Source organism: Cupressus sempervirens, chromosome 3 (genome assembly GCF_028749045.1).
Source record: "Cupressus sempervirens isolate cs-2001-9-10 chromosome 3, ASM2874904v1, whole genome shotgun sequence".
NCBI lineage: Eukaryota > Viridiplantae > Streptophyta > Pinopsida > Cupressales > Cupressaceae > Cupressus > Cupressus sempervirens.
The window spans coordinates 25,072,017-25,093,485 of record NC_143120.1 but is presented as its reverse complement, the minus strand read 5'-3'; the positions used below and the strand labels follow the sequence as shown (position 1 = coordinate 25,093,485).

The 21,469-nt window shown below is 32.7% G+C and overlaps 1 pseudogene; it reads left to right on the top strand.

Moving 5' to 3' along the window:
- Window positions 1-2,482: 2,482 nt before the first annotated feature.
- Window positions 2,483-21,469, top strand: part of LOC149564579 (uncharacterized) — a 118,195-nt pseudogene continuing 99,208 nt past the window's right edge.

Here is a 21,469-nt window from a genome sequence, read left to right as displayed (position 1 = left end):
GCATCTGCACCATGACATTGTTATAAATACACGCTTTAGCGTACATAGCAACATTAATGTCAAGTGTGTTGTTAGCATAAATAACTGCATTGCTATCTTTCCAAATGGTAAATAAGATCTCCAATCTAAAAGCATGCCATATATGGGAGTACTTGAAGGGAATCTGAGTGTTGTCACCCAGAACAACCATATGCCAAGAGAAAGGTTCTCGGCGGAAGGGGCGAAAGAGATCATGGATCCATCGCCAGTAACATTGAGCCCATCGACAAAACCAAAAAATGTGCCAAAAAGTCTCTAGTTGACCACATAAAGGGCCCAAAGGCAAGCCCTGGAAAGGAATACACCAGGCGAAATGTGCAATTTTAGGCTCAGTAATGGTTTGCCACACAATGGAGAACCTATGACTCCAAGTACAGTGAGAAGATTGCAAATGCCATCATTGGTTGAGAACTTTAACCATGGGCAGGTGAGGAACTAGCCTTTGGTAGCCTAGCCTAGGCTTATAGCTAGTTACCGAGGTGTCTGGATACCACTTCTAGTCTTTCCACCAAAGGTGAGAGGACTGAATGCCAACTTTATGTAACAAATGTGGAGGCACCGCAGAAACTAGAAGATCAAAAGTTTGTTGATCTGGACGAGTGAGTTGAAATTGTACTTTCATGTCCTCCCACGACCGTAAGCTCATAGTAACTTTGGAGAAAAGATCTTTAGGGGTTCTTATGTCGCGTTTAAAAAAATGCAGAGTACTAGCCCCATGCACTTTAGCCAGGGGAACACCTTGGATAGCAAATAATGGTGATCATCAAAGATTGTGTTGGTTCATGGAGAGCCCATCTCTGAATCCATTACCAACCTAGTGAAGCCAGGGCTTAACTGCTTCCTAGGCTTTTCAAATACTCTTGGCAACAAAAGTGCCCTGAATTTGGATAGGTTCAATGGTCACAAAAAGGGTTTGAAAACCAATCTCCTTTTAGACTAGTTGGTGAATTGGAAAGCCTGAAGAAATGCAATGTCTTAACAAAATATTCCAAGCTTCATTGCCAAAAAGAGCTCGGATCACCCATTTGGCACAAAGAGCAGTACCTTGCTTCTATGTAGACAACAAGCCTAGGCCACCAAACTCTTTGGGAAGACAATAGAAATCCCAAGCAACTCTATGAAAGCCCTCGTGAGAAACATATGAAGCCTAGAGGAAGTCATGTAACAGGCACTCAGGTTTGAGATAAGAGGCCTTTAAAGGAGCCCAACAGGAGGAGTAGTACACATGGGTGGCGGCCAACACTTTGGAACAAATTTGGAATTTTCCTGCAAGGGAGAGAGGTTTGGTGATCCAATACTCTAGCTTCTTCTCTATTCTTACAAGAACCGCATTCCAGAACTCGATGGTGGAAGCTTGGAAGGAAAAAGGTATGCCCAAAAAACAAGAAAACTTCACCATGCTAAACTCATTTCCATTGATATTGCCCAAGCCAAGCAGGAAGGGGAAGGGAAGACTACCTATAGTAGAGGGTTTTGTGCCACTGAATAGCAGACCCTGAAGCAAGATAGAAGGTGTCAAGACATTGCAAAGTGAAGGCAACATTCTCTTCATCTTCAATGAGAGTGAGGAAGGAGTCATCTCCGAAATGACCATTCACAAGGTGATCAAGGGAGTCTAGAAGGGAAATACCACAGACCCTCCCTTGTGAGATGGAATTTGCAAGCAAGTACCCAAAACCTTCTGCAACCAACACATATAGAGAGGGCGCCAGCAGGCAGCCTTGTCGAATTAAACGATAAAGCCCAAAGGCTTGAGACTGGCAACCATTAATGGAGATACCAGTAGAGGCATCCCCAAAAAGCATCTAGACTGACTATAGAAAAGAAGTGTCTGAAGCATTGCAAGGATGGAAGGCCACTCAATCCGGTCATAAGCTTTGGAAAAATCAATCTTGAGAAAGATGGTTTGTTGCTTGGAATGCTGAGCCCATTCCATCCCTTCCTACACAACAATTATATTGGCTAGGATATAACGGGATTTGATAAAACCTGTTTGTTCAAGGTGAATAATGTGAGGAAGAAGATGATAGATTTTAAGAGAGAGAGCCTTGGCAATGATCTTGTAAGAGACATTCAACAACGAGATGGGCCTCCAATTGCATATTTCTTTAGGGTCACCCGCCTTAGGTATGAATTTGATATTCCCCTTATTAATAATATTGCCTAAAGAGCGGGAATTGTAGGCTTCAAGGTAAACCTTATGTAGGTTTGGTCCAATCTCTTCCCAAAAAGCTTTGTAAAATTCACAAGGGAAACCATCACAACTAGGGACCTTATCGTCCGTCATGGAGAAGGTAGCTTCCTTGAGGTCCACTAAAGTGAGCTTCTGCTCATAGAACACATATTGTTCTAGAGCGAGTCTTTTAGGAGTGACATCCAAACAAGCCTACAAGGCTTGATTTTGACCTTTCGAAGGGCCCTATGCCGTGAAAAAAATTTCATAATGGCAAACGAAAGCTTGGAGAATGTCAGGAAGCTCACAGAAGGAGTGTTGACCCTCCCGAATGCATTTGATTCCCATTGCAGAATGGTGAGCCCTCAATGCATTAAGAAATTCCTTGGAAGCTTGATCTCCAACCTCCAGCCAATGTAGGCAGGCTTTGAGTTGAGCTCCCTAGGCAGTATAATTGTCTGCAACCTGCTTCTGGTGGCGGAGGTTGGCAAGCTAAACCTGGAGATCTATGTCAAATGGATTCATGGCTAGAGCTTCAATGGCCGTAAAAAGATCTTTGGTAGTGGCCTCATAGGATCTCTTTCCGTAAGTGGCCAACTATCTCCCATAAATGCGAAAAAACCTAGCAGTACGGGTGATGGCATCATTCCACCACTGGATCCACCCAGAGGTGGAATGGGGCCTAGGTTCAAGATTCCAAGTTTGTAAAATATGAGAGGCGGTGGGTAGATGTGACAACACAGAAGTATTAAGGTAAAACTGAGTTTTACAATTATGAGAAGGGGTGGAATGCCAACTAATGGAGAAGTAAATGAGAAAATGGTTAGAAAGAGTCACATCAAGGAGAGGAGTGATAGGTAGTAGACTCGTGTGAGAAAGGAAAAAAAGGACTGAGCAAAAATCATAGCATGGTCCAGCCTTTTAAGAACCCTGTCATATCCCTCTCGAAAGTTGGACCAAGTGTACCAGACGCCATCAGGATGGTGACAGTGAACATTGGGATAAAAAAGACCCAGCTTGTTCCACATGTAAAACTAAGCTTCTCGCTCTCCAGCTGACCATCGAAAAGGCAGAAGGCCTACTTTATCAATAGCCAACTCAACCATATTAAAATCTCTATAGAATATCCAGGTGATAGGCGGCAAATAATCAACTAGCCACATCCAAAAGTGTGAGTGTTCAACTGCATCATAAGGGGCATAGACATCGACAATGCCAAAAGAATGATTTTGAAAAGACAACAAAATCTAAACAACTCTCTACATGTGGTCAAAACCATGAGAAATAACAAAAGGAAAAAGTCGAGATCATTCAATTCGACAAGGCTGCCCACTAGTGCCCTCTCTATATGTGTTGGTTGTTGAAGGTTTTGGGAACTTGCTTGCAAATGCCATCTCACAAGGGAGGGTCTGTGGTATTTTCCTTTCGGACTCCCTTAATCAGCTTGTGAATGGCCATTTCGCAAATGACTCCTTCCTCACTCTCATTGAGGATGAAGAGAATGTTGCCTCCACTTTGCAATGTTTTGACACCTTCTGTCTTGCTTCAAGGTCTGCTATTTAGTGGCACAAAACCCTCTCAATATAACCCCTAATGGCCTTAACCTCATTGGTTACATAATTGTCTAGGTCATATACTTTGTAAGGTCTAGTAGCAAATTTATATTGACCTAAATACTCACTGAGCTCCTCAATGACATTCTTTCCAATCAAAAAATCTCCTACCTTAAAACATCTACACTTAAATGTAGGTTTATGTAGGGAAGCAGAATCTCTCTGCTCATTAACAAAAACTGCCAGAAGAATTCAACAATGGCTAACCTAGGAGGCAAATACTTAGGTAGCACAAGGGGTGGCTGAGGAGAGCGCATACACTTCATTTAATAATGATAATTATTTTACAATGTAAATGAATTAAGGATGTCCATACCTTTATTCTTATACTTAGCACAAATTGGAAGTAATGTAGTTCTCTGGTGTTCCTAATATGAATTAGTGCAAACCACCACACACATGTGCACATCAAAATACTTTATTCTTAAGATGGAAAATATTTTTTTCAGTTTAAATTCCTTAATGTGATAGGTAAAAATCTTAGTTTTCTATTTATTAGTTTCCACCCATAGGCACACATCAATTGGGTGTCATTTATCCTTTTTCCTTGTCTAATTAAAATTGAGAACTTTTTCCAACTCTCAAAATCTTCTATATTTCTGAAATATATATATATTTATTTATTTGATTTAACCAAAATTATTTATCTTTATTTTCATTGATTAAGAGAGGTAAAGGTAGGAAAAAAAAGTAAAATTCATTTACTTTAATTCTAGAAAAATTAATATTTTTTTGTAACCTTCTAACATTTGAAGTCTCTAAAATGTGAGCATTTTCGAGAAGCTTCTGCACTTTTTCAAGCTTTTGGTAGTCCTAGAGGTTACTACAAGGGAGGTTGTAGAAATGTTCTTGAGGCAATAGATTGTGGAAATAATTGGCTATATGTTGAAGATGGGTAAAATGAAAATGGGTGCTAAAGCATAAACCATGATTAAACCCCACCCTTTCCTTGTAAAACTCACATAGGGCAAAGCAAACAACCGCATAAAACCACCATTGTAGGATGTCTTTCATACTTCCGCATCAATTTAGTATGGATATCAGATGGACTATGTCTAGATGTTATCACATGTTTCCATATCTTCCTGAACAGAGAACATTGAAACAAATCAAACATTGGTGTGTGAAAAATCAAAGCAAAATACTAGGGTTAAATTTTTAGTAAACCATCAAGATGACAAATAAATTTATGACAAAATCGTCAATAACTATTATAGGAAACTTAGTATTTTATATATATATATATATATTTCGTTAACTTCTGTTTAGATATATTTCTATTTTGATGATTGCATATTTACATTCATTTAGAATTTTATTGAAATAGAATATAATGAATTTCAAAAGCTTATTTTTAGTAATTTACAATATTAGGTATATAATTTTATATTATTTGTTATATGATTATATTAATTAAAAAAATTCAACATACATGAACTAAGAAATTTATTTTTTTATTTCAAATATTTGTATATAAGTTATTCATAGAGACTTTTGTATATTTTTATTTTTTTATTTATTTTTTTAATTTACAAATATTTAAATTTAAAATGATCTTCAAATTATTATTTTTTTTAAAAATTGACAATCAATTCTTTTCTTTCAAACGTAAAATGAAAGGTAGGAAAATAATTTAGCCGTCATTAATAAAACATTTGATAGGTAGGGGTGGCTGTCAAATTCCAAGCCTGACAAGAATCAATGTTGTCCATAAAGATTCCTACCAGGACACTGTTTAGGGTATTTCTTCATATATTTCTACCTTGGGCCTCAAGTTTTCGTGCATTATGCATGACCTTAGAAAGTATGAACTTTACTAATCTCCCTACATTCTCTTCCTTTCTACTTGAACCATGTCTTTTGCATCGCTCCCTTCCCCAAATGTTTGGCTTCTAAGGACTAGGATTATCTACAATCATCTGGAAAATGAAGGGAAAGTAGCAATCTTGTGGAATAGAATGTGTAAATATGTCAAATTTATGCAAGCTAAGCATTTGGACCAAGTTATGGAGGACATCAACAAGAACTATAACAATAGATGGAGCGTGGTTGTGAAGAAATATGTAAATAATTAGCACATATTTAATTCATGGTAGCTCTTCATTGTTCTAGCCACAATGATATTTATGCTTCTCATATGTAGTTCCTCATTGTTCTAGCCAAGCCGAGCTTAACTGGCACACTCAAAGCTTTGACTACTTGGAGTGACTGATGCGGGCCCCACTACCAATTCTGTTATATTTGTCGTCAGTTTTCTATCCCCACTCTAACCCTCTTCTCTATTGCCACAATTATGGTTGTAATTAGTTTGACTCCTCTTTAACTCCCCACTCCCCACAGCCACAGTTACTAGTGTGGTTAATTTGACATAAAATTTGAACGTCGCCCGCCCAATTCTTTGCCCGCCCATTTTTTACTTTGGTATAACATTTGCTGATTGAGTGACACTACATTCATAATTCGGTTCATTTACATTGATTCAATATTGTAGAAAATGCAATGAAATAACAATTTAAAGGAATAGGAGTAGTGTTAAGAGAGAAATAGAGAAAGAGGAAGAGTTGATAACAAAAACTTGAGTAGATGCAGAAGTAGGAGTAGGAATAGAATATAGAATCTCATAGGTTCTCTTTACACTCCCTTAAAATGTGTGGGCAAAGAGCTTAAAAATGCTTTAATAAAGACTCAAGGTGATGCCAAAGTGAAGAAAGAGGAACAACTCAAAGAGAGAGAAGGACATAGTAATGATGATGGGGTTTGTGAATGTGATAATAGTAGCTTTGCTAGAAGCAAAATCAAGGCTCTCATTGGCTCTCTTAAGGCGCCCATGAAAAGCTTGGGGAAAGAGCTAAAAAATGTTGCAATAACGACAACCCAAATATACTGCTACACATGCATTTTATTACCATTACCTCCTTCACACGTTGGGAAGCCCTTTACCACCACCACCAATCTCTATCATCGAGATCAATGATCTCATCCTCAATGTAAATGGAGGAACAATTGTTATGCCAGTGGATCATGGCTCCTGCTCTACTTGTGAGGAAGAATTTCAGTCCAATCAAGAGATTTTGCCTTGTGGAGATAGATTCCATGGTCTTTGTATATCCATATGGTTGGAGAATAATAATTGTTGCCCTCTCTGTTGTTTCATCTTATAGGAGGTTGATGCCACAATGTCACCAAATGAAAGCATACAAGGCAACAATGATGAAACTAGTACATCAATATACCTTAATTAGATTTTTAGCCAACAGATTGTAATATTTCGTGTAAGACTAAGCCCTTTTAATTGAGACCTTTTTAAAAATTATAATGATATACTAAACAATGAATGGAATGTTAATAGTATAGAGTACATTTGTCCAAGTGAATTTTTTATTTTCTAAATAAAGATTATGTAAGGGATCATATATATTTGAATTTTATTTTGACGTTTGTATTATTGAAACAAATTTGAATAGGTGTCTTGAAGGAGGATATCTTTCAAAGTATTGTATATATACTATAATATATACACATATACATATACACACGCACACATATATATATATATGTATGTATATATATACATATATATGTATATATATATACATATATATGTACATGTATATATATACATATGTACATGTATATATATACATACATATATATACATATATATATGTATATATATACATACATATATATGTATGTATACATATATATATGTACGTATATATATACATATATATGTACATGTATATATATACATGTTTATACATGTATATATATACATGTTTATACATGTATATATATACATGTATATATATATATACATATATGTACATGTATATATACATGTTTATAATGTATATATATATGTATATATAGATATATATATATATACATATATATATATATATATATATATATATGTATATACATATATATATATATATATATGTATATACATATATATATACATGTATAAACATGTATATATATACATACATGTATATATGTATGTATATATACATATATATGTATATATACATATATATGTATATATATATATATATGTATATATATACATATATATGTATATATACATACATATATACATGTATGTATATATATACATGTATGTATATATATACATATATGTATATGTATACATATATGTATCTATATATACATATATGTATACATATACATATATATGTATATATGTATGTATATATATATATATATATATATATATATATATAGATACATATATGTATACATATACATATATGTATATATGTATACATATATGTACATATACATATATTTATACATATATGTATATATATATATATATATATATATATATATGTATGTATACATATACATATATCTATACATATACATATATGTATACATCTATACATATATGTATAGATGTATACATATATGTATACATATACATATATCTATACATACACACACACACACACACACACACACACACACACACACACACACACACACACACACACACACACACACACATATATATATATATAAGAAAGTAGTAGTAATTGGAAATGGGAGATGTCATTCTGTCACATGAAGTTTATGGTTATGATAAGATTTTGATTGGGATTAAGTTTACTAGTTTGATTGAGCTTATGGTTTATACTTAGAGCTCTGGTAAGGTTTTGCATTGAACAATTCTTAGGTTATTATTTGTACTCGGGATAGGATTTAGGTTTAGGTTTGGGATTACGGTTGAGGATTTATATTGTTATTAGGACTAGGATTTACATCATTGTTAGTATTATAGTTAGAATTTGGTTTTTGATAGAATTATGGTTAGGTTTATATCATGCATACAATAATAGTTAGGTTTAGGGTGTTGATTAAAGTGCAAACTATGATATCACTTTCATTGAATTGAAAAAAAAAATTGTAGTCATTTATGGATGTGTTAGTAAAATGTTAAGAAGTTAAATAATCACACATATGTACATGTGCATGCATTGTATGTATGTATATTTTTGTTTTTTTAATCTAAGTATCATCATCCTAATTTGATAGTGCATGCACTATAATTATTATATCCTTCAGAATATGAGTTAGTGGTGTCATTTATGTAAACTTGATGTGACCAGATTATAAAAATATGTTGGAATCAAAAAATATGTACATAACTTTAAGCTCTAATCACCATAAATAACTTTAAATGTTGGAATCAACAATTATGCACATAACACAAGAACACAGAGATTTTTGTGGAAACCCAATGTAGGAGAAAAGAACAAAAAACTAATTGCTTTTATATATCTTTATGAGTGCCAACTCACTGAAAACTCCAACTCCCACACTTTGTAGGCTTAGAACTACTATAAGCACCAACTCCTTACTTCTATCTTTGTGTGCACCAACCCACTGCACACAAAATTCTTCCACCTTGGAAATGTTGCTAACTCAATTGATGATGGTCACTTTCTTAGCACAACTTCTTTTATTTAATCTAATATTCATATCTGCTACACTCATATTGCAAAAATATCATCTTTTGTACCCTTAGTAAAAGGAGTAATGATTTTCTTATTATTTTGGCTCTCACACACACATGCCTGAACTACAAATCTGAATATCTTATAACCTTATTGATAAAAATATTTCTTTATTACTTCATATGTTTTTAGTTCTCTTACATTCACCTCTCAACGCTTCCCTTTACTTCATATACTTTGCCTTTTTCTTTTTCTACATATATTCATACTTACTCCTCACTTCTTTCTAATTTCTATTTTATACGTTTTTAATGTGAAGAGATATATCTCTTTCGAAGAAGATGCATCTTCTCATTATTCAACAACATTTATTAACACCTCTTAAAAATTTCTTAATGTAATCTTCATATTAATCAAATCCCTTGATTAATAGTCAACTATATCATCTTTAGTTGCAAGATATCTTTGTATGATGGTTCAAACCTTTTCTTGTTGTCTGACCTTATTATGAAAGTTGATTTTATTTTAATTGTTGACAACATAGCTCTTTGATGATTCACACTAAATCTATGTTCTATTGATAACCCATCTTTTGTCTTAATTTTGAAGGGAAATGAGAACATTGCATAACTCTATCTGCTATAAGTATGCACATCTAGTATACCAAGAATTCATGAATAGCTTCTAATAAGAAAATACATGTACATACTACTATACCATAAAAGAGGAAACAAACATAGTTAATTTTCCAGAATTAAAACCTTGAAGGAAAGTGATTGCATTTTGTAGATCCAACAAATTTCAACAACATTGTGACCTATAGAATTAATATTCTAGAAGCATAAAACTAGAAGAATGAGACATAATAGAACACAAGATATCCATGTGGAAAGCTTTCCAAGTAAAAACTGCACCCTCCAAAACATCCAACTAGTGTATTATTTAGTATTACGGTGAGTGCACCAATATGGTATACAAAAAGGGGGGTATAAGTGGACACCTTTTTCCTAAAATTAGGTAAACCTAAACTTGGACAAGATATTTGAGGGTCATCCACTAAAAATGACAAGATGTATAAAACATATAAATTATAGTACTCTGAATCTACTTTCTAAACTACTAATGTTTTTACAAAATGGATAAGATTGGTGGGTCAAACCCTACACACACGAAAAATAGTCCCTGATTTTTTTAGAAAACATAACATAGTTGTTTTCGTGTGCAACACAAAAGACTGTTTTATATTTAGTATCTCGCATATCCCTTTGGTAGGATGAAAGTTAAGAGTCATCTAGAAGTTGTGTATTTTTTTGTAATTTTATGATCAATATTTTTTAAATTATGAATTATTGAACTGACTACATCCTAAAATTTTGGTACCTGTTCATGTGCTGAGCATAACTTGCATCAAAATAATTGAAAATGATTTTTTTTAAGTGTATAGAATCAAATGTAGAACAATAATATATAATTTATTTTGAATTTTGTTAAGTATATAAAATGTTACTAAAAAAATGGTAGACATATGTATGTGAGGAATGCCAAGGCATTGGTAAAAGTAATTAAAGTTTGCATTGTTAATATTGTCCAAAAATAGAAAAATTTATATGGTTAGAAAGCTAAGAACATGTTTGATATTATGGTAGTAGTTTTAGAGATACTCACTTCACCATTAGAAAACCTGATGAAGGTAAAGATGAGAATTCATCTTAGAAGATGAAAAAACATCTAAATAAAAAAAAATTGGAGGGAAAACAGTCTCCCAAGCCTTTGGGTCATTTCCTTATGCTATCAACAAGCCATAACCCAATCAGGTTTCTAGGATTCAAATAACCCAACCGGGTTATGAAATGAAAAAGTGCATTGAAAACCCAATCGGGTTATTGAAAATCTGATCAGGTTATGCGCTGGAAAGATATTGAAGAGATCTACAACATGATGTAGATAAATCAATCCAATGTCATCAAAATTTTATTTTCCATCAATTTGAATTAAGCATAATCTAAAAATAGGTAGTCATTGTTTTCCAAATGCATAATTGATAGGTAAACATGAATGCTAACATAGTGGGTAAGAGTACAAAGTTGGGTTGAAATTCCATGGAATGAGACCTTTCAAAAATGGGTACCCGATTTCTTTAGAATTAGGTATCTGATTTTAAAAACACGGTTCGACACCCGATCCATATTCAAAAAATTAGGTACCCAATTTTTGAATATGAATCGGGTGGCCAAACTGTGTTTTGAAAATTGGGTACCTGATTTTTTGAATATGGATTGGGTGCCAAACCATGTTTTTAAAATTGAGTACCTGATTCTAAAGAAATCGAGTACCCGATTGCGGAAAACTACAAAAGCCAATTTTTTGGGGGTTTTTTGTTCATTTTTACTATTTGCAAAATGTGAGCCCAATTTTAGCATAGATATGGGAACCCGTTTTCAAATTTCTACTAACCCCCTGTTACTCCTTTTTGGCATACCGGGTGTTTTACTTTGTTTTCTACTATTTTATTTCATTGTTTTTAGTTTTGCGCTTTATAACTCCGTCAATTTTTTTTCACTTTTAATATGTAAAATTATAAATTTCCATTGTTAATAGTATTATCTTTAGATTATTGCATCTTTTTATTTAAATAGTTTCATATATTTTAATTTTAAAAATTTATAGATGTTCATTTAAAAATTATTATTATAGATGTTTCAATGTATTTAATAAAAATTATAATGTTGAATGATAAGATAGATGTAAATTAGATTTGTTGGTGTAAATAATTATTTACTATTTACACTTACTTAAGTTTACTTAGGTTAATGCATTATTTAATTATTTTGCATTATTTTATTTGTGAGACACTTAGGAGTTTGTGCACTCTTGTGAGTTGTCTTGATGACATCACAGGGGTCTGCACCTCTTTTAAGCACATGTTGTCTACAACACAGGAATCTTCTACACACATATGACACTTAGTCATTCTTATCCATTCATCTAGAATGTTGGAACATCTTCTGGTTGTTTCTAGAGATATTCTAGGTGCTTCCTGAGAGGCCTTTATATACAAGCACTCCTAATGTGTTGAAGATCACATTCAAAACAGAGTAATGTATTCGAACATACTCTGATTAATTGATCATATCTATTTTTGGTCTACTATTTGCTTGTGTTTGAGTTCTTAGTTCCTGGGTGAATTTTGCCCTTAGGCAAATTCTTACAAGATTGTTTAAAGATGTAATTATATTCAATATTTTATATTTATTTCAACTAAATAGCAATTAATTATAAATTAGTTTGTAAACCATATAACAAAGAAAGTAAAACTAACTATATTCCTTAGTCTAACCTCAACCTAACCATAATTGTACAATAATCTAATCTAAACCCTAAACATAAAACTAAGTATTTAATGTGTAACACCCCACCAAGGGATCCAAACACAAAATTAAGTATTTAATAATTTTACTTATTGTATTGTACTTTGTTTCATGGATCAGAAAATGATGATGTAATCTATTTTATAAATGTATATTCTTTCGACCTTTCATACCTTGTGACATGTATAGTGGATGATTGTGCATTCCAAATTAATGCCAAGTGGCATTCATAACAAATGTATATTATTTAAATGGATTAACTTGTAGTTATTCTTTCATGTGGATGTGTTATTTATTTTACTTCTAGTATTATTTAAAAATTAAATGTGACTCAACATCTTGGGATCCTTAAGGAATGTAATCTCTTATGTTTTCTTACGTATTATTGTATGTTATTACTTAGTAAAACTTTAGGTTAGTTCTTTGGATCCCTTGGTAGGGCATTACATAATGTGCTCCCTTACCTTAAAATCATATCTTTTTAAATAAAACTACACACTAGTTGTAAACATAGCATTAACCTTGATGCAAAATCTCGCTCTTACCATAATTCTAAGCCTAACCCTAATCATTAATAAACTTAATACTAAATGTTAAACCCTAATTCCAATTGTAACTTCAAATCTTAAACCTAACACTTGATCGCTAGCTAGGTTACCATAATAGTAGGTCCATAATGGAAAGTAATCTTAATCCTAAGTTTGAAAACTTTATTTAATAATTTTAAATTGGGTTGAAGAATTATTAAAATCTTAGATGATAAACTATAAAATAGTACTTCAAGAAAAACTTATTTTGTACACTTATAATCTAATTATATTAATTTGTTAATATTTCTCTTGATAATGATATTTAAATATGATTTATATTCTTTTAATTTCTCCACACAATATGTAGGACTTAATTTTTCACCATAATTTATGTAGATAATACATTTCAATCGATATAGATTTTATCTTTAGATGTGTGTAAATGATTCTTTTAGCATGAGGTTTGTTCACATTGGACATAGCTAGAGTGTCATAAATTTGACGAAGAATCCAATCTTCCATAAGAAAGAAAAACACATGGACATCCAATAATATCTTCCAACTAAGATCTTGTTATCACCCTAACTATTACTATGCCATTTACATAAAACATAATTGTGATCTACTAATAAAACATGAAGTTGCTTATAAGTAAACACCACTTTTTGATACACATTCTTGGTTACACAAATCTTCACTGAACATCTAAGGTCATGATCTACATGAGTCTCCAACTTAGCCTCTTTACTAAAATTTATACTAGAGGGAGAAACAATATTTTGGTTACTTTTGACTACATCCTCCTCATGTTCACTAAAAAGACCTTCTGTAACCATTATTTTGGGACCACCTTCTTCTATCATCCATTAATAGGTCCAACAATTTATTAATGAAAAGGGCACTAAATCTTACCACCATGGACACCTCTATTCAATTCTTGAAACATCACCTAGTTGAGAAGGGAAAAAAATTTCACCTCGTTTTATTTTCTACATATCACTTGATAATTCTTTAGAAACCTCTTGAGTAGCCCTTTTGAATAGTTTAATTCATTAAGCACATGTCATTTCCTTTGGTTTACTAAGATCCAATAGGACTACAAAAAATGTGGCAAAGATAGTGTTCACATGCATTGTATGTAAATTACTAGGTCATGTCCAAAAATCAACCTTTCTAATGTACTCATTTTCCAAAAGAAGACAGGAAGACAAGGTACTCATTTTCCTTACCCACTTCAAGAACACCTACTTCTTTGGTCTGTTTGCCTGGAATGGAAACACAACACCATATTTTGAACACTTGAGTAGAAAAACCACTGGAAAATCCAAGCATTTGGTGGACGTCTCACCATAAATAACCCTTATGAGTTTAATAAATAATATTTTTATTCTAAACAAGATCATCCATTGCTTTTTAAAGGTAACTTTTTCAATTATAGGTGGAATATATAATTTATAAATTTATTAATTAATATATCTAAATTATATCTTAATATGAAACATGTTTTATAATAATTAGTGTATGTGGAAATACTAATCTATAAGTTATATTATATCTTTGTTAATAATTAATATTAATTGATCAATATAAATTAAATTTAACAGCTTTTTAAAGGTAACTTTTTAAATTATAGGTGGAATATATAATTAATAAATTTATTAATTAATATATTTAGATTATATCTTAATATGAAACATGTTTTATAATAATTAGTGTACATGGAAATATTAATCTATAAGTTATATTATATCTTTGTTAATAATTAATATTAACTAATCAATATAAATTTAATTTAATGTAACTAATATATTATATAATTATTCAATAAATTGATATCTAAATAATATTGTTTTTATATTGAAGTAGTTAAAATAAAGGGGCTTGGTACATAACAAAACAATGGTTAAACTATTGGGCACTTTCACATCCTTTTCCTTAATATCAAAAACATGTTCCCTTGAACTTACATAGACAAAACAAGTTCATATCTAACATAAAGATTTCTATTTCCTCCTTATAACAGAGACACAAGATAAAGATGTGCCATCTACATAGATACTTAAAGAGTTATTTAAGTCCGCTTAAAGAGTTATTTATTCAATTCTTGGCAACCAACACATTTCCCTGTAGATGTCACCGTCTGAAAGGCTAATTATGTGTGATATTATAATATGTTCAATCCTAACCCAAACCACAATCTTATTTATATGTTCAATCCTAATTGTTTTAATATTGATCCTTAATCTGACAAATTTGCCAAGGCATAATCATAAACATATTTATATTAGATATTTTTAGAATTCACATTGAAGTTGATTTATTAATATAGTTTTGTGGAGTATTATTTTATGATTAGGCTTAAATTTGGTATAATGTTTAATTAGCCTTAACATTAAAGTTTACTTAAGTGTTTAACTCTATTTATTTAATTGATATAGTTTTAAAGATCTGTGCATTTATGTAATTGATATTTTAGATTTATTTTACCAAATAGTAATTTTGTAATTTTTTATGTTGTTTAAACATATATGTAGATTATATTTGATGGACACACCCCCACCCCCTCCCCCTCCCCCACACCCGCCTCTGCCCCCTCCATCTCCAACTCCACTTCCACCCCCACCTCCACGACCACCTAGTCCTCCTCTAGCACCTACTGTAGAGGATTTGCAACAGAGCATGAGGCGTAATCTTAGTGATCTCATGTGAGATATTGAGACTATTAGGCATGAGGCCCACCCCCCTCCTCACCTACTATGCCTTGCAAATAGCAAGCAAGGCATCATTCACTTTATACAACATTTGGATTCTAATATAGATAGCTTTAGATTATGGAGGCAACACATGTGTGCCTTTTATTCTGATAGCCTATCCTATAAAGAGGTCCATAAGCTCAAAATATTTAAACAACATTTTACAAGATATTTTGTAAACCCTAAGATAGGTGAGGAGATTAGCGAGAAGAAGCCTCACATTTCTATTAGATGGTGCACACATCCGCGTATATCAACACACTTTTGGAAGTGGTGGTGGATGGTATTTGACCATCCACCACACACAAATCAAGAGGTACCCATGTACTTCCTTAGGAAGCTATGGATTGAATTTGAATTGGGTTGAAACCTAATTATTTTGATATTAAATCATTTCAGGGGGTTGGTGGAAAGATGCCTCAGGATAGGCCTGGGGAAAAGTTGAGCGATAGAATGAGAAATCACATACGACCTTAGCCTCTTGTACCTCTTCCCACACTAGTTGTCCTAGAACCACACCATCATTGAGCAGTGTCATCTATTCTTACCTCATTGAGTGCCCTTTCAGGCAATTTAACAGAGCAGTGGATGCAGGTGAGAGATATTCGTCCACTTGGACACATTTGTACTAGTTGTGGAGATATATGTAGACGCACCTAGAGCAATGTTGATGCAGCACATGATGACCATTATGATTTTGATGATGATGCATATGCTGCCCATGGTGATGGTAGTGATGATATTGATGTGTCAGCATTTGTTGACCTTATGCAGGGAGAGCCCGGAGACAATCAGGAGCAGCAGGTAAAATTTTAATTAAAATTTAAATATAAAGTACATAATTATTTACTTTCTACATACATGTGTAATTGTATTAACCATATTAATGTATGTTGATTTTGAAATAATAGAGGATGGATGATACTATTCCTCCTATGAGGTAGTATAATCTTTTTTCGAGACCTATAGACGTTGGCATCCCTCATACGGTATGCACTTTGAATTACACTGTAAAAATGTACATTCAAACTCAAATTTAATGACATTAGCTCATATGTTCTTTTTATCTAATTTTGTAGGGATTGTCGGCTACTACATAGTTTGACACCAGTACAGGTCCTGATCCATTGACCATTTAGGCATAGCCTCAAATACCTATAGTATGAACTTTTGACTCAAGACAAATAATTTGCACTATTTTTATGTATGTACATTGTTATTAACTCATAATCTTCAACTTTGATTCATGTGTATAATTTTATGTGTTTTGGTTTCACAGACAGAACATGGATCGTACTTATCCATATAGGCCTTGGTATGGTTTATTTTCGACTCCATCTTTTGACCATGTGAGACATGCCGATGATCATTGTGGTAGCATATCTTTAGACACATTTGTGACATTGGCTACCACTTAGGTATGATATATATACATGTTTTTATAGTTTATAAAAAATGTAGTGTACAAATTATGTACTTTTTAGTTTATGTACTTTATAATTCATGTATATATAATTTTGACTCAATGTTTATGTATCCATAATTTTAGGACTATGTTGCCATGAGTGTTGCTGAGAGTACAGGACTAAGCCAAATGGAGGTACCTACATCATCCTTTGAGGTCAGTGTTGTGATTTATGTACATACATAGTTCATTATGCTCTTTATCAAATTTTAAAAATGTATATATTGTAAATTATAGGACCTCACCATTGTTGCATTTGGTAGCTTTCACAATGCACCTCCTCCCATTACAAAGGGACACGCATCTCATGTGGTATTATTTTTATTATGTAGTGAATATTTAATTTATTTGCAAGCTAGATTTTGAAACCCATTTCAATTAAGCATGTACGTGATGAGACACCTCATGTTACACAGGATGATCCACCTACCTCATGGGGTGTCCCACATGATGAGATAGCTCATGCTACACAGGATGATCCATCTAAGTCCTCTTCACATGGACTAAAGAGGATTGCAGATCAGATAGATTAGGTCTTTTTGGCACCTTTAGATTGTGTTTTTATGACACATAGTTTATTTTGATACACTTTGTATTAGGACAATTAACTATATTATATGTATTTTTTGACTTCATAGATCATGTTAGACCGTGTACTATTTTTGTACGACTTCTTATCATGCTAGTGAATGCAATATATATTATTATGTTATCATGTTGTAAGTATGAACCATTTTCTTTATTGTGACATATTTTATTTATGTTATGACACATTTTGTAAGCATATGGCACATGAACAATAATTTTAACTATTTATATACAAACATTAATTTAAACATGTTTGAATGTAAAAGTAATGGGAAAAAATAGCTCATTACTTGAATTGGCAATTAATTTATAACATCAAGTGCAAACCTTAACTTTCAAATAGAAGTAAACTCCTGTTTTCAAATGTTTACAACATGTTTCACAATATATGTAAGACAATGTCAATGACATATTTATAGAAGTGAACTAAAAATATAAAATTGGTTCAACACATTTCTTCAAATGAGGTCTTGTAAAATAAAATTGCAAAAAAATACACATGTTAATAAAAGCATAAATTAATATGAGCTATCTAAACTATGTAAATATGTGTAATTTGTATATACCCATGTATAGGATGTTGATGTTCGATCCACCTTAACATTTAAATTTGCATAAATTGTAATTAAGACCTGAATAAGAGGTATATATAAGTTCTCTAATTTGCTTTTGACAACACATACATACATGTAATTAAATTATATAAGTACATATATAAAAATAGCAAAATAAAGAAAAAAGTTATATGTGTTTGATTTAAATGTAGTCATCTCATTGTACCATCTACATCCTTTCTCTTTTGCAATGCATATATGATTGTCTCGTGCTCATCCATTGAAATTATCCATAACACCTTATTGGCGGGCCTCCCTTTGTATCCTTCTAATTTGATATTTGTTGCCACAACCAAATGAGAATAGTGTAAAATCTTCTTTTTGGATTGGTAGTCTTCAAATGCTGTGAAATAACCCTGACAGGTTTTGCTTCTTTTTAACACCAAAAATTTTAAAACTTTCAAGGAGTATCAAACAGTTAGCATACTAACTCTAATAACCCTTACTATAGCGTCAACAATTCGCAAGCTTTGCCTTGCAATAAGACTTCTATCAAAACTAAGCAGGCGTCTGTCAATGGTAAAGGTAATGTCTCTAATAATTTATTCAAATTGATTAACATAACCCATGAAACAACTACATCGAATTTGTAGGAGAAACTGAGTATCTAATCTGCAATATCATCTAAAATATTTAATTGGTATTTCAACAATGATCGAATTTAAAAAGGACCTGAGTCGTGGCTCAATCCAGCAACCTTGAATCCACATCGGAATATCACTTCACGCCTGCTTCTCCCATTTTTGTGGACGGCGAACTGAAACGAGTCAATCCCTGTCGTGACTTTAATAGCTTCGTGACCAATCTTCACCCTTGGTACTGATACCCGTGGTTTCCGTTGTCGAGCATAATTTCCTCCGTCTCAGTCAACAATTTGAAATGCTGCCCTCAGAATTATCACCGCACGAGATTGAGGATTTCACTAATATCCGTTGTCTGGAATCAATGGGACTGGTTCAAGCTTAACCTGACAGTGAAACAAATTTGAACTAATCTGCCCTTGCCGTATAACTTGCGCGATTTTTGATTAATATCTTCCAACACGGAGTACAGCGGCCTCCTTTGATTGTTAGGATGATATCGCATTAATTCGCATGAAGTCAGAGGACGGGTAATGAGGGATTGGTACCTCGAAAATGCTTCTCCACTTCACTTTAAATCCTCCAGTCCTGTACCCTCTGTGAATGAAGGGTAATTTGAATTTGTCTCCTGCCGGTAGTCTGATAAGAGTAATACAAGTATCACTCATTAGAGTTTCATGAGATCGCCACCTTTCCAACAATTTGAATATGCAATAAACCCAATCATGAAATGGTTGTGGACCACTTCCAATGTGCAACCCTTCGGAGGATATCTCACCACCTCAGTTATGCAGACCCAAGGGAGTTTTCGTTCCCAAAGATCCAATGGAAATTTACAGACCAAGACCGCAAATTGCTCCAATATAATAAGTAGTAGAATTCACAAATTGCTTGTCCAAATGAGAGCCTTATGTCCTCTATTTATTCACTTCGCTGAGAAGTTTCTGGAAGTTTTCCGGAAACATCTTTTATGATGTACTTCAACTATTAAACTTTATAAAACTAAACAAAATAACTTTATAAAGTTAGAGTACAACCTTAATTTAATATTAGAACGAGTAGGCCCCACTTACTAAATTATTATTCTTTGAGAGCAAAATTGTAATTATCGGAAGACAAAAATGACCCTCTTCCCATAATCATTTGCCTACGAGAGTCGATGATAGGAAAATCCCCTGTTAAAGTTATGTTGCTAAAAAGGGGACATGACATGCTGATAAACCATTTCTTCTTGTTAGGTATGTACGTAGCCAGGTGCCAACTACAATGACAGACCCAATTGGATACTCAAAACCATCATCATCTACTTGATGAAATATCAAATTTTTCTTAGGTTCCACACATCTGGCTAGCCAATACTCAGTCTATTCATCATTATCATTAGGTGCAATAACAACATAAACATGTCCTACAAGATAATATAAAGTACATAAACACTTTAATCACATGGGTACATATATAAATAATATACTAAAGACATGTACTTGAATTATATTAATGACATGTACATAAATAAATAATATAAATTGAAGCATGATCACAACAAAATCTAATTTAATTGTGCATACCAGGTTGTATGAGGTTTGAAATATGACCATAGTCTTCTGATGCAAAAGTAACATTCTAGCCTTCATTTACTATATCATCTTAAAAATGTGTCTCTATAGGTGCTAATGATTTTTGTTTCCAATCTTCAACCCATTTTGTATTCTCGCATTCTTCCCATTCACCTGCAAGACAAAACTGACAAAAACAAGCAAGCTCCCTAGTCCATATAGTCCAAATGTTAGAATCTGAACTCCTAAATGAATACCATTTAGTTGGCCTACTAATTGTATCACAGTCATATCTTGAAAGGATATTCTTCTCTTCAACTAGGTAGAAGAAATGTTTGATTGTAGAGTTTTGACTTGATCCTATGTATAAATATTTGTTACACCATTCGACAATCTCATTTGCATTTTTGAATTTGTCTTTTTCCTCAATTTTTAATTGCTCTCTACTAAGGGTTATCTTCATGCATGCACCGGCACCATTATTTTCTCCTTTACCATGTCAAACCTAAAAAAAACTCCACATATGTTGGATATTAGTTTGCCTATGGGTCCTACTCAACCAATAGAACATTCTAGCATTCTTAAATTGTCCTGTACAATTATCTGACCATATCCAATGTTGTGTCATTTGCAATTGTCTCTCTTTTAGATTATCATAAAAGGAAACAATATTGGACAAACTAAGATGAATGAAGTTTATTAT